Raw genomic sequence first — 12,666 nt, forward strand, 5'->3', positions numbered from 1 at the left:
GACCTGGGCTCCAGTTAGTCAAGTACAAACTCTAAGACTATGTGCCATATTTCTAGACAGAAGAGCGGCACCACCCTAGGAGGAATGAAGAGTCTTTTCAACAGGTCAGGTCTGCCCCAAAAACTCATCCAATTGTTTATGAAACCTATATTATTCTGTGGACACAATTTAGACATCCAGCCATTGAGTAATGATCTCATCACCATGGTAAGCAGGAAGGAGACCAGAGCATATTACAGTGTCTGACATTGTGCTTGCAAGTTCACACACCTCTTTAATGTCATTTTTAGTGATATCCAACTGGCGAAGTCGAACATCATTAGTGCCGGCATGAACAACAATCTTACTTTATTTACGTTTAGCATTAGCCAGCACTTTTAAATTTGGCAAGATGTCAGGCGCTCTGGCTCCCGGTAAACATTGGACTATGGTGGCTGATGTCTTTATTTTCATGGTCCGTACAATATAATCACCAGAACAGGTTTCTCAATGGGAGCGTCACTGAGTGGGGAGAACCTGTTTAATGTTTTGAATCGAATGGAATAGCGGTATTTTGACTTTTGACTATGCCGCCTCAGTCACCCAGTCGCCCTGCTGCACAGGCATTGTAACTGGAACCGAACAATGTACAGGACTCCCTGCACTATAAAAAATGATATTTGCCCTCAGTAAATATGCCTCATTAAAATTAACAGATTTTACTTGAAAAAAATGTAGTTTTGCACATTACTTAATTTAAAGCTACAGCTGTTACATAACATATTGAGTTCATGGTTTACGTTAATTAATAAAGGAAACACAACATGTATTTTTGAGTAAAATCAACAATACTCAAAAATTTAGTCAAATTAGCAGAATTTTTTAGGACCCAAGTAGATACCACGAGACGAACTGGATTAACTTTAAAAACCCGCAATTTGTTGTGGCCTTTTAAGAAAACCAGATCTCAGAAGAGGACTGCTCATCCACTGTGAAGGTAAATGGCTGTTATGTGAAATAAGTAGAGCTTTTCTTTATCATATATTTTACTAGATATCGAATGAAAATTTAAACATGAGCGTGCACGCCGGAGTCACAACATTTGTGAGACCAAAATACACATTGTACGGTTACTTTTATGAGATGAATTTTAAATAATGGTGAGTGGCAGACTGTTTGGTCTGTGTGAAAACAGGACGGTCCACAGTTGTTATATTTCGCCATCTGACACACCCCAAATGCACGAAATTACGGTGTGGTATTAGATCATGAAAAAAAAAAAAAAAAAAAAAAAACCTTTCTCCACAGTCTGCCTTTGATCGTAATTATGCTACAGTTGACATTGTAAAGTTACCAGTGGCAGTTCAACATACTGCATGATATGACATACATATCATATGTTAGCATTGTAATGGTAGTTCTGGGCGTATATATCGGTATACAGGCGTTTTATAGCCATTCCAGTTATAACTGTCAAATTATTTTACTTGCATGCTGTCCGGACATAAGTGTTTCTGCGCGTGCAGAATGGTGGATTGTGTTACTTATTTATGGAAAATAATTACTGTTTACCATCTGCCACTGGTTCTGTTGACAAGGACAGCTCCCGTAAACGTAACCGAACGGGCCAACCAAACGACCCAAGAAGAGTTTGGGACAAGAGGAGAGAAAGAGCGAGGATCAATATCGGTGTTGCATTTTCTAGATGGAGAGAGCTTCGTGACAAACTTCAACTAGAAAGAGATGCCGATCTCACTTGTGTTTTACTCGACAGGTGAGTTGTTTTGATTCGTATCTTTACAGAAAACGTATGCTATTATAACGATCAACAAGATTAGTATTATGGGGCTTACACGCCAAACGTGGGGCATCGCGTCTCTAGGCCGGCGCGAGGACGCGTCTGATCCATAGTCTGATCGCGTCTTTGCATTGAATTTGTATGTAATCTACTCACGCAAATCGTTGAACTGGCGTTTGCTATGTATTTCCAATTATTGTGTTTGAATGTACACGAGTGTATATATTCGTTGAACAAGTGTTAATTGTTTTCATATCATCTGACTAAACAGTAATCAATTAAATCCATGATTTATCTTTCCGTCTTATTGATGGCCGTCAGTGGTTGGGTAGAAGACAACAAATCCCATCATTCCACGCTCCTTCTTAGCGCCATCAAACCACGCGATTGTTATTGTTTTGGTAGTGCGCCCTCTAGTGTCAGGTCCTACAACCTGTACCTTTAATGTTAATCAACACAAATTTTTTTAAATAAAAATCACTCACTGCTCTTGACTGATTTACTTTAACTTTAATTAGAATCAGTGTATACTGGATTCATACAGTAAAGTCTACTGAAGTTAAAAAATCCTGCTTGCTTATTTTAGCATTTAAATGTTCATCGTTCACTGTCATTCCTGTCATGCATTTTATTTTATTTTTAATATTAATATGAATTTCTATTTCTGTTCGTACTCAGGATCACAGCTTGGTTGTCTTCCTATCAGAGAACACTGACAATCTGATTGCACATTACCACATTACCAGGTGAGTGAATATTGTGAATTTTGTGTTGTTTGCTTTGAAATTGCTTTTATAGTTAAGTGGAAAGTGCAAATTTGAAAATACAATGACTAATCTTAAAATAATTAAAACTAAAAGTTTGTTTGTTTGAATTATTCAGTCAAGTTAATGACTGCTTGGATGTCTCCATCAGTAAACTTCATACATGTTTTAAAGTTGAACCTGACAACAAAAAAAGCACAATATGCATTTTATTGTACTACTGTTTTGTGTTATAGGACACTGATCATGAAATAGCCCAAGAAAACCCTACAAGGGGGCTCTCCAGATGGCAGTCCTTCAGAGGCAGAAATAGTCTTGAAAGGTGTTGAGGTTCTGATAGTATTGTCCAGTGTTGCAATGCATAAAACCCGGGGGGCTACAATACAATGTTACTAGACAGTATTAGCGGGATAACAAGTACATCTCAGGATTTTAATAGATCTGATAACGTATCAATAAGGTCCAACCAAAATTGTATTGTCTTTCTGGTGGCACCATATATTTTGGCTGTGGTACACCCCAAAAGGGCAATGTCTAGCAAGTATGACATCCACATCAGTCTAATTGGGGTAGATGGATCCAACCACAATTTTAAGATAACCTTTTTGGCAGTGGTCAGTGCAGCAAACAGAATCCTTTTTTGATTAACAGACAATGACAGCAACGAATCATCCAGCAAAAGAAAAGGCAGTGGGTCCTTCTGGGTCTGAGTCTTTAGAAGATCTGACAATAAGTCCTGTACCAAGGACCAGAGCAACGCAATTCGGGAACAGTCCCAGAACATATGTTTATATGTACCTTGACTTGAGCTATTTCACAAGTGACAGAAGGGGTCAGGCTTTCTTTTCATTTTATATAATAAACATAGAGTGGCATATGCCTTATAGATTAACTTATAATGAATCATTTGGTGAGCTGGGTTTTGTAGAGGTAGCAAAACAATTTCCCCAGACATTGTCCCAATCAATCACAGTGTTAAGTTCTCTTTCCCAGAAACCCTCAGTTGGAATGTTTGAATGCTGTCGTACCACAAGTGATTTATAAATTATACTCACAACACCTTTAGACGCCAAACTAAAGTCTATCCAATTTACCATAGGATGAGGAGATATTTTAATTGACCAGGGTACTCCATAAACATTCAGTGCAGATCTTAATCTTAAGTACAGGAAAAAGGAGAATCCTGGGAGAGAGAACTCATCCTTTAGGATTTGAAAGGACTTGAGCCCATAATCATTGTACAGGTCTTTTAAAGTGTAAATACCACATTTAACCCAGCATTTGGAAACGAACGGTTTGTTACCAGTACAAAGATTATTATTATGCCAAATGGGGGTAGAGTCACTGTAAGAATCTGAAGCTCCCATAATCTTTTCTGCTGCTTTCCAGGTTTTGATAGAGTGGCATATAATTGGACCAAACTTTTCCAGAACTTTCTTAGATATTCCAGTAAAGGGTAAATCTTGTAGACGCAATGGGTATATAAATAATCGGACCAAAAATCTGGTAGGGATAAGCCACCATGAGGTTTTAACCTGTGCATAGATTTAAGGCAAATTATAGGCCGTTTATTATTCCACAAGAATTTTGATACTGCTGTATTGATCTCATTAAAATAGCCAGTAGGTGGTGTCAGAGGTAACACCGAAAATAAAAAGCTTAGCCTCGGAAGTATATTCATCTTAACAGTGGCTATCCTTCCATGAAGAGCCAAACAGAGTGGAGACCAACACAGAAGATCATTCTTAATCTTATCCAAAAGAGATTGATAGTTCCACTTGGAAATGTGACATAATGAAGGAAAAACTCTGATTCCAAGATAATTAAACTCATCATTGACAGGAATCATTATGGGTAAGGTCTGAATCTCTGATTTAGCAGCTAAATTAAGGGGCATAAGTATGGATTTGTTCCAATTAATCTTATAACCAGACAATTTACTAAACGTATCAAATCATTTTAAGCATTCCTTAACCAAGTCGGTAATATTTGATATATACAACAAAACATCATCAGCGTAAAGTGAAATTTTATGGGACGTATTCATACAACTTATTGGAACTATTGTGGGACATTGTCTGATCGCTTGGGCCAAAGGCTGTAATGATAAATTAAAAAGCAAAGGTGACAGGGGACAACCTTGACGAGGGGAGATATAAGAACCAGTGAGCACTCTGGCTGATGATTCAGAATAAATAGTTTTGACTGCTTGTAGGAAAAAAGAGGCAAACCCAAAATGCTCTAAACCAGACCACAAAAAGTTCCACTCAATTCTGTCGAATGCTTTCTCTGCATCCAGAGAAAGGATTGCAGAGGAAGCTGTATATGAGTCTGCTTGCTGAATAATATGAAGGAGCCTACGTACATTGTCTGCAGCAAATCTCCCCCTTAGAAAACCTGATTGATCATAGTCAATCAAGTCTCCTATACATCGATCCAGTCTTAAGGCCAGGACTTTTGCCATCAGCTTTGAATCTGTGGATAGAATACTAATTGGCCTGTAGCTAGAGCATCCAAGTGGATCCTTCCCTTTCTTCAACAGCAAAGTTATTAAAGCTGTGGTTTGGTCCCTTTGTAAAGCCCCTTTTCTAATGCAAAGTTAAGAGAATTAAGAATCAAGGGCGCTATTATGTCCCATAATGTCTTCAGTAACTCTGGGGGAATCCCATCTAGCCCAGGTGCTTTATTACTACACTGTAAAACCCGACAAGTAACGTAACTCAAACCTTTTGTGTAAACAAATATCCTTAAAAACATGACAAGTTAGGTTTACTCAAACCGTTTGAGGAAACTGATTGCCTTAAACCATTTAAGTTTTAAAACTTAATAGTTGTGAGTACTCTGAACTTAATTCAGTTGAGTTCACTGAAAGAAGATATACATTGCAATTAAGTAATTAAGTGATTAACTGAGTGATAACTGAGCATTAGTGATGAAAACCTGCTGTTAACAAACAGAATTACTGAAGAAAAGAGAGAAAGGAACTACAACTGACTTCAGACACAGCCTCACTAAAACCTGACAAGTTATGTTAACTCAAACCGTTTGAGGGAAACCGATTGCCTTAAACCATTTAATTTTTTAAAACTAATAGTTGTGAGTACTCTGAACTTAATTCAGTTGAGTTCACTGAAAGAAGATATACATTGCAATTAAATAATTAAGTGATTAATTGAGTGATAATTGTGAATTAGTGATGAACAGCTGCTGTTAACAAACAGAATTGCTGAAGAAAAGAGAAACACAAGAACTCCAACTGACTTCAGACACAGCCTTAGATAAAATAAACTGAAATAAAATTACATTAAATCTCTCAAGATCTGATTAAACAACCCCACAAACAGCATCACCAGCTCCACTTATTAATAACCAGACTGACTTTATTTCTGTCAGACGTCTACAGAAGATCTGATTGAGAATTAACTAAGGTTTAGATGTTGATTTTATGTTTTCATTTAAAGTAACCATGTTAGAGATCAGTGTTTGCTTTAGTTGGGCTCTTGACCCTTGATTTCTGTCTTAGTTTTTTCTTTGGTTGTTGTAACCATTTGTTGTAACTCAAAAGCCCACAGAAAATATCATCAGGTGTTATACACACACTCACACTCTTAAAAGCTGCTTTTATCCAAAACAACTTACAGTGCATTCAGATTAGTCTTTTTTTTATGTAACCTGTACTTAGATGTTGGTTGTTATACTGTATATTGGTGATGATAATCATTGATTATTGAGCCGTTTGGAGTTTAATCTATGATGAAACAGGTGTTGTGTAATTAGTTGGATTGATTACAGTAAAAGTGATTCTAAGAGCCAGTGGTTCTGTGATAATCAGTTAATATAAAGAACTTTCCAAACAGTTTGGTTTTCTGTGGTGTCACTTAGTCACACACAGACATCAATAATCAGCATATGAACCTCAACAATGGTGACCATAAAAAAAATAAATAAAAAATAAAAAAAACAATGCAGCAGAGCATGCTGGGAGCCATGGATGAGTTTTGTACTACAATAGTACCCAGCATGCATTGCAGCATGTTTTTTTTTTTTTTTTTTTTCGTAACCATTGTTGAGGTTCATATTCTGATTATTGATGTCTGTGTGTGACTAATTGACACCATAGAAGACCAAACTCTTTGGAAAGTCCTTTATATTAACTGATTATGAAAAAAGCACTGACTTTTTGAATGGCTTTCATTGTAATCAACTGAAGTAACTATAGAGCATCTATTTAGTAAGATTTTGAACTCTGAACAGCTCCATAATTGATGATTATCATCACCAATATGCTGTATAACAACCAATACCTGAGCATATTTTCTCTGGGTTTTTTGAGTTATAACAAACATGTTTCAAAAACACATGGTTACAATGTCCAAAAAAATAATAATCTAAGACAGAAATCAAGGGTCAAGAGCCCAACTAAAGCAAACACTGATCTCTAACATGGTTACTTCAAATGAAACAATAAATCAACATCTAAACCTTAGTTAATTCTCAATAAGATCTTCTGTAGACGTCTGACAGAAATAAAGTCAGTCTGGTTACTAAGTGGAGCTGGTGATGCTGTTTGTTAACAGCAGCTGTTCATCACTAAAGCTCAATCAGCACTTAATTAATCACTTGATTACATAATTGCAAAGTTATAAAACTTACACGGTTTAAGTAAAGGCAATCTGTTTACTCAAACGGTTTGAGTTACTGTGACTTGTCAGGTTTTATGCAATCCAAGGCAGATTTTAATTCCTTGATTCTCAAAGGGTTATCTAATATGTTGCACTGAGAGTCATTTAATTTGGGAAGATTTAAATGTTTAAGGAATAAATAAAAATTTGTTGGGTCAGAGTTGGATTCTGAAGTGTACAGATGTTGGTAGTAGTTTTCAAATACTCTATTTACATCCTTAGATTGAGTATATACTGAGCGCTCATGTCTAATATCCGATATACTAGCCTTAGATTCATCATCTTTTAACCTCAAAGCCAACAGCTTGGAGGAGCGTTCTCCATGAAAATAATATGATTGTCTGGAACGATGTATGATGAATTCAGCTCTATGTAAATATATAAAAATATATGGATTTTAATTTTGATTTAAGAACATTTATTATTTTGACTTTGGTTTCACAAAAATGATCTTTTAATTCCTTCTCTAGTAGATCAATTTGTTTTTCTAATTCAAATTTACGGCTCTACCTACACTTTTTATTAAAAGATGAGAAACTTATACATTTACCCCTAATAAAACATTTAGTCGTTTCCCATAACACTTGGGGGTCAGACACAGAATCTCTGTTAATCTGTAAAAACTCCATCAAAGAATTATGTAAATCAGCCACAAATGTACAGTCCTGCAACAAGGAAGTATTAAATCTCCATCGGTTGCATTTTGCGCCCAACAATGCAGGGGTTAAAGATGTAATTATCAGAGAATGATCAGATAAAACAATTGGTAGAATATTAACTTTACTAATATAGGGAATAAGTGAAGGGGACATAAATGAATAATCAATCCTTGAATAACATGGATTATGACAAATTGAAAAGAATGTGTAATCCTTAGCACCGTCATTTTGTAATTGCCAGACATCGCATATATTGGAATGTTGCAAAAATGAATTAAAACATCCAAAGATTGTTGAATCAGACTTAGAGGCATGAGATCTATCTAACTGGGGATCTAACACTGCATTAAAATCGCTCCCTAACACCACAAGACAGTCCTCTAAACTCACAACTAAACATAATAATTCTTGAAAAAATAAGGAATCACTCTCCGTGGGTGCATATACAGATATCAAAGCATATTTAGTATTATTTAGGGAAGCAACAACATAAGTGATTCGGCCTTCTTTATCATTACCATATTTTATGATTGAAAAACCAATATTACGCTTAGAAACTATCAACAGCCCTTTAGTTTTGTTGACAGCCGAAGAGGAATATTTAAAATATTTATTTTGGAAGGGATGTACGTCCGCTGTCAACAAAACTATTTCAAATGAGACTCTTGTATAAGGGCAATAAAAACCTTTTTGCATCTTAGGTAATCTAAGCATATGGTTCGCTTAATAGGGCTATTTAACCCATTAACGTTCCATGATACAATATTTATAGCCATATATTAAAAAGGAAAAGCAATCCACATCAACCAGAACTAATGCGGGAGGACCATAAAGAAATCCCCCAAAAAGATAACGGTAATCAGAGCATATACAAAGGCATCTAGGCAAACAAATATTACGCAAACAAATGTATAGGCCTACACTAGACCGACTGAACTTACGTGGGCAGTCCCGGGCAAAGAACAAAAAAAAAAAAAACAAGAACAGTAACAACATGGGCAGTAAGCAAAGAGTTAAAACACACTCTTCTACCTGCCCTCAAAGATAATTTTTCGGATGAAGAAACAATCAAATTTTCTCAACAAGGTCCTCCAAAGGAACTACAGATTCACCCTTGTTCACCTCGGATTCTCGTAACGTAACCGCTACAGCTTTCTTCAGAGAAGACTTTGTGGCCTGATCCAGATTGAGAGCAAACTTTTCAACCTCTGCCGGTGTCTCAAGAAGAGAAATCTTCCCTCGGTGAGTAACTTTCACTACCGCAGAGTAACTTCGACCAAAAAGGATGATATCCCCAGCTGAGTTAACTTCTTCCTCGACGATGCCATTGCTCTCCTCTTAGACGCCGTGTGGGTGTTTCATGAACTGTGTGTTAGCAATCGAGAAAAACTGTAATGCATTTTTAATGCCACAGAACATTGCAAAACTCACACATGCAAGTCAACAAGCATATAACACCACACATTACATACTCAGCACTTCATTGCACTCAAACACAAGCATACAATACCACAAACATTGTGTAAACATACTTCCCTCTATGAAACATCTATGAAAGAGGAGGAGGAGTTAACATCAACTACGGGTGTTACACTGCCCAAAGACACTAATGTGGAGCAGAAGGAGGAAATGGCCAAGGAGGTGTTAAGATCAGAATCTCCTGTGGTGAAAGGCCATTTAGAGTTAAGGAGGTCGACGAGACAGAAGAAGACTCCGAGTTATTTACAGGACTATGAATAGTTAGAAGTGAGTTCCCCTGCCACAGGGCAAGAATGCGTCCTGGAACTCACTGGGACGGAGGTAGTCCACCCGAAGTCCCTAGTTTATATTGAAAATGCACAAATGTTATGGTTTTGTGTTGTTCCCTTATATATATATATATATATATATATATATATATATATATATATATATATATATATATATATATATATATATATATATATATTGTCACGGGCTGAAGAATCACACGACAGGGTTTAGTGCAAAAGTGAAGCCCCGGAGGGTGTATTTATTGAAAGGTGCTTTGCTTGGTGCTGAATCCTGTGGTGTCCAGTGCTCGTCCTCGGTGCCACGTGATCCTGTTTGCCGGCCGGCTGAGTGCACGGGGACTTGGTGTCCGGTGCTCAGGTGGCGGGCTGGTCGATCCGCAGCTTTCTGGAGGGATAAGAGACACAATGTTAGTTTCAGTCATCGGAAGATCCTCTCTTCCCTGTGTCACCTTCAGGCGCAGCGTTTATAGTCCTCTCCTCATCCGCTTCAGCTGGGACCGATCAGCCCGCTGTGATTGCTTGCAGGTGAATCTCCCTCGTTGCCAGGGTGACGCTGATAGGTGCCCAGGACACGGCTCACACTCCCCCCCGCTAAGCGTTGTTCTGGTTCCTCGGGCGAGGGGGGAGGTGGGGGCTGGGGGAGGAAGAGTACCTGACAGACCTGCGAAAGCTGTCCACAGGCGGGAGAGTCCATCCGCATTGGCGTTGGCGGTTCCAGCTCGATGTCGCACGTCAAAGTGGAAGTCCTGGAGCGCCAGGAACCACCGCGTCACCCGGGCATTGGTGTCCTTAGCCCGGGCCATCCACTGTAACGGGGCATGATCGGTGTAGAGAGTGAATTTCTGTCCCAGTAGGTAGTATTTCAGCTCCAGGACTGCCCACTTGATGGCCAGCGCCTCCTTCTCCACTGCCGCGTATCGTTGTTCCGTTGTGGACAGCTTTCGGCTGATGTAGACCACCGGGTGTTCCTCACCGTCTTGCACTTGGGACAGGACGGCTCCCAACCCGGTGTCGGATGCATCCGTCTGTAATAAGATGGGACAGTTAAAGTCGGGCGCGCGCAACACTGGCTCAGACGTGAGCGCTGCCTTTATCCTCCTGAACGCTTCCTCTTCCGGGGCTCCCCATTTGACCTTCTCCGGCTGTCCCTTCTTAGTAAGGTCTGTCAGGGCCGTCGCTAGGTAGGAGAAGTTTGGGATAAAACATCTGTAATAGCCAGCCAACCCCAAGAAGGCCCGTACCTGTTTCTTGGTGGAGGGCCTCGGGGCTGAGAGAATAGCTGTCACTTTCCCCTGTTGCGGACGGATCAGGCCCCGGCCCACCTGGAAACCGAGGTATTGTGCTTCAGGTAGGGCGAGGTGGCATTTCTTGGGGTTGGCGGTGAGCCCTGCCCGCCGCAGCTCAAGAAGCACCCTCCGGAGCCGCTCCAGATGGTCCTCCCAGGTCTCCGAGTGGATGACGACATCGTCGATGTAGGCTGTGGCGTAAGCTTGATGGGGTCTCAGCACGATGTCCATCATCCTCTGGAAGGTAGCCGGAGCCCCGTGCAGTCCGAAGGGGAGAACCCGGTACTGCCAGTGGCCAGTGGGGGTGGAGAAGGCAGTCTTCGGTTTGGCGGTCTCTGTTAACGGTACCTGCCAATAGCCCTTGGTGAGATCGAGCGTGGATATGAACCGGGCTCTCCCCAGCCGCTCCAGCAGCTCATCAACACGGGGCATCGGGTATCCGTCGAACTCGGAGACCTCGTTTAGGCGGCGGAAGTTTGGGACCATGACTATGGGACTGGACCAGGGACTGCGGGAGGGCTCGATGACCCCTAGCTTCAGGATCTCTTGTACCTCCCCTTCGACTGCGTGTCACCGGGCCTCCGGGATTCGATAGGGCCGCTGTCGCACAATGGTCCCTTGTGGGGTGCAGACGTCATGCTGCAGTAAGTTGGTCCGCCCGGGCCGTGGGGAGAACACATCAGAGAACTGACCCACCAGATGTTGAAGCTCTGTCTTCTGGGCGGCCGACAGGTGGGGGCTGACGTCAACAACCACGGGTGAGGAGGCGGCTAGGGCCGCCACCTGAGTCCTCGTCCCCTCCCAGCGCTTCAGGAGATTGATGTGGTACAGTTGGCTTTCCTTCCGGCGCCCCGGCTGGCGTACTCTGTAAGTCATGGGCCCCACCTTCTCCGCGACGATGTACGGGCCTTGCCATTTGGCGAGGAATTTACATGCTGCTGTTGGGACGAGGACTAGGACGTAATCCCCTGGCTGGAATTCCCGCGGTTGGGCCGCCCGGTCGTATCGTCGACGTTGAGCTTCTTGGGCGACCGCCAGGTGCTCCCGGACGCGGGGCATGACGCGGTCGATCCTCTCCCTCATCTCCCTCACGTGCTCGATCGTGGTTCGATGGGCGGTCGGCTGCTGCTCCCAGGCCTCTCGGGCGACATCGAGCAGGCCACGGGGCTGCCGCCCAAACAGGAGCTCGAAGGGTGTGAATCCTGTGGAGGCCTGGGGGACTTCCCGGATGCCGAAGAGGACGTACGGCAGCATTTGATCCCAATCCCGTCGGTCATCCGCAGCCACGCGGCGGAGCATCTGCTTTAAGGTTTTGTTGAACCTTTCGACCAGCCCATCGGTCTGCGGGTGGTACACAGTGGTCCGAAGCTGCTTGACCTTTAGGAGGTGGCAGAGGTCAGCCATCGTCCGGGACATGAAGGGGGTGCCCTGGTCGGTCAGTATCTCCCGTGGTATGCCGACCCGGCTGCACAGCAGGAAGAGCTCCTGGGCGATGGCTTTGGACGTGGCTTTGCGCAGTGGAATGGCTTCGGGGTACCGGGTCGCATAATCCACGATGACTAAAATGTGTTCGTGTCCCCGGGCGGACTTTGGCGGCGGCCCTACGAGGTCCATTCCTATCCGCTCAAAGGGCACCTCAATGATGGGCAGTGGGATTAGCGGAGCTGGGGGAGGAGTTTGTGGCGACGTCCTTTGGCAGTCCGGACAGGCCTGACAAAACCGCTTG

Source organism: Cyprinus carpio, unplaced genomic scaffold (genome assembly GCF_018340385.1).
Source record: "Cyprinus carpio isolate SPL01 unplaced genomic scaffold, ASM1834038v1 S000006823, whole genome shotgun sequence".
Taxonomy (NCBI): Eukaryota; Metazoa; Chordata; class Actinopteri; order Cypriniformes; family Cyprinidae; genus Cyprinus; species Cyprinus carpio.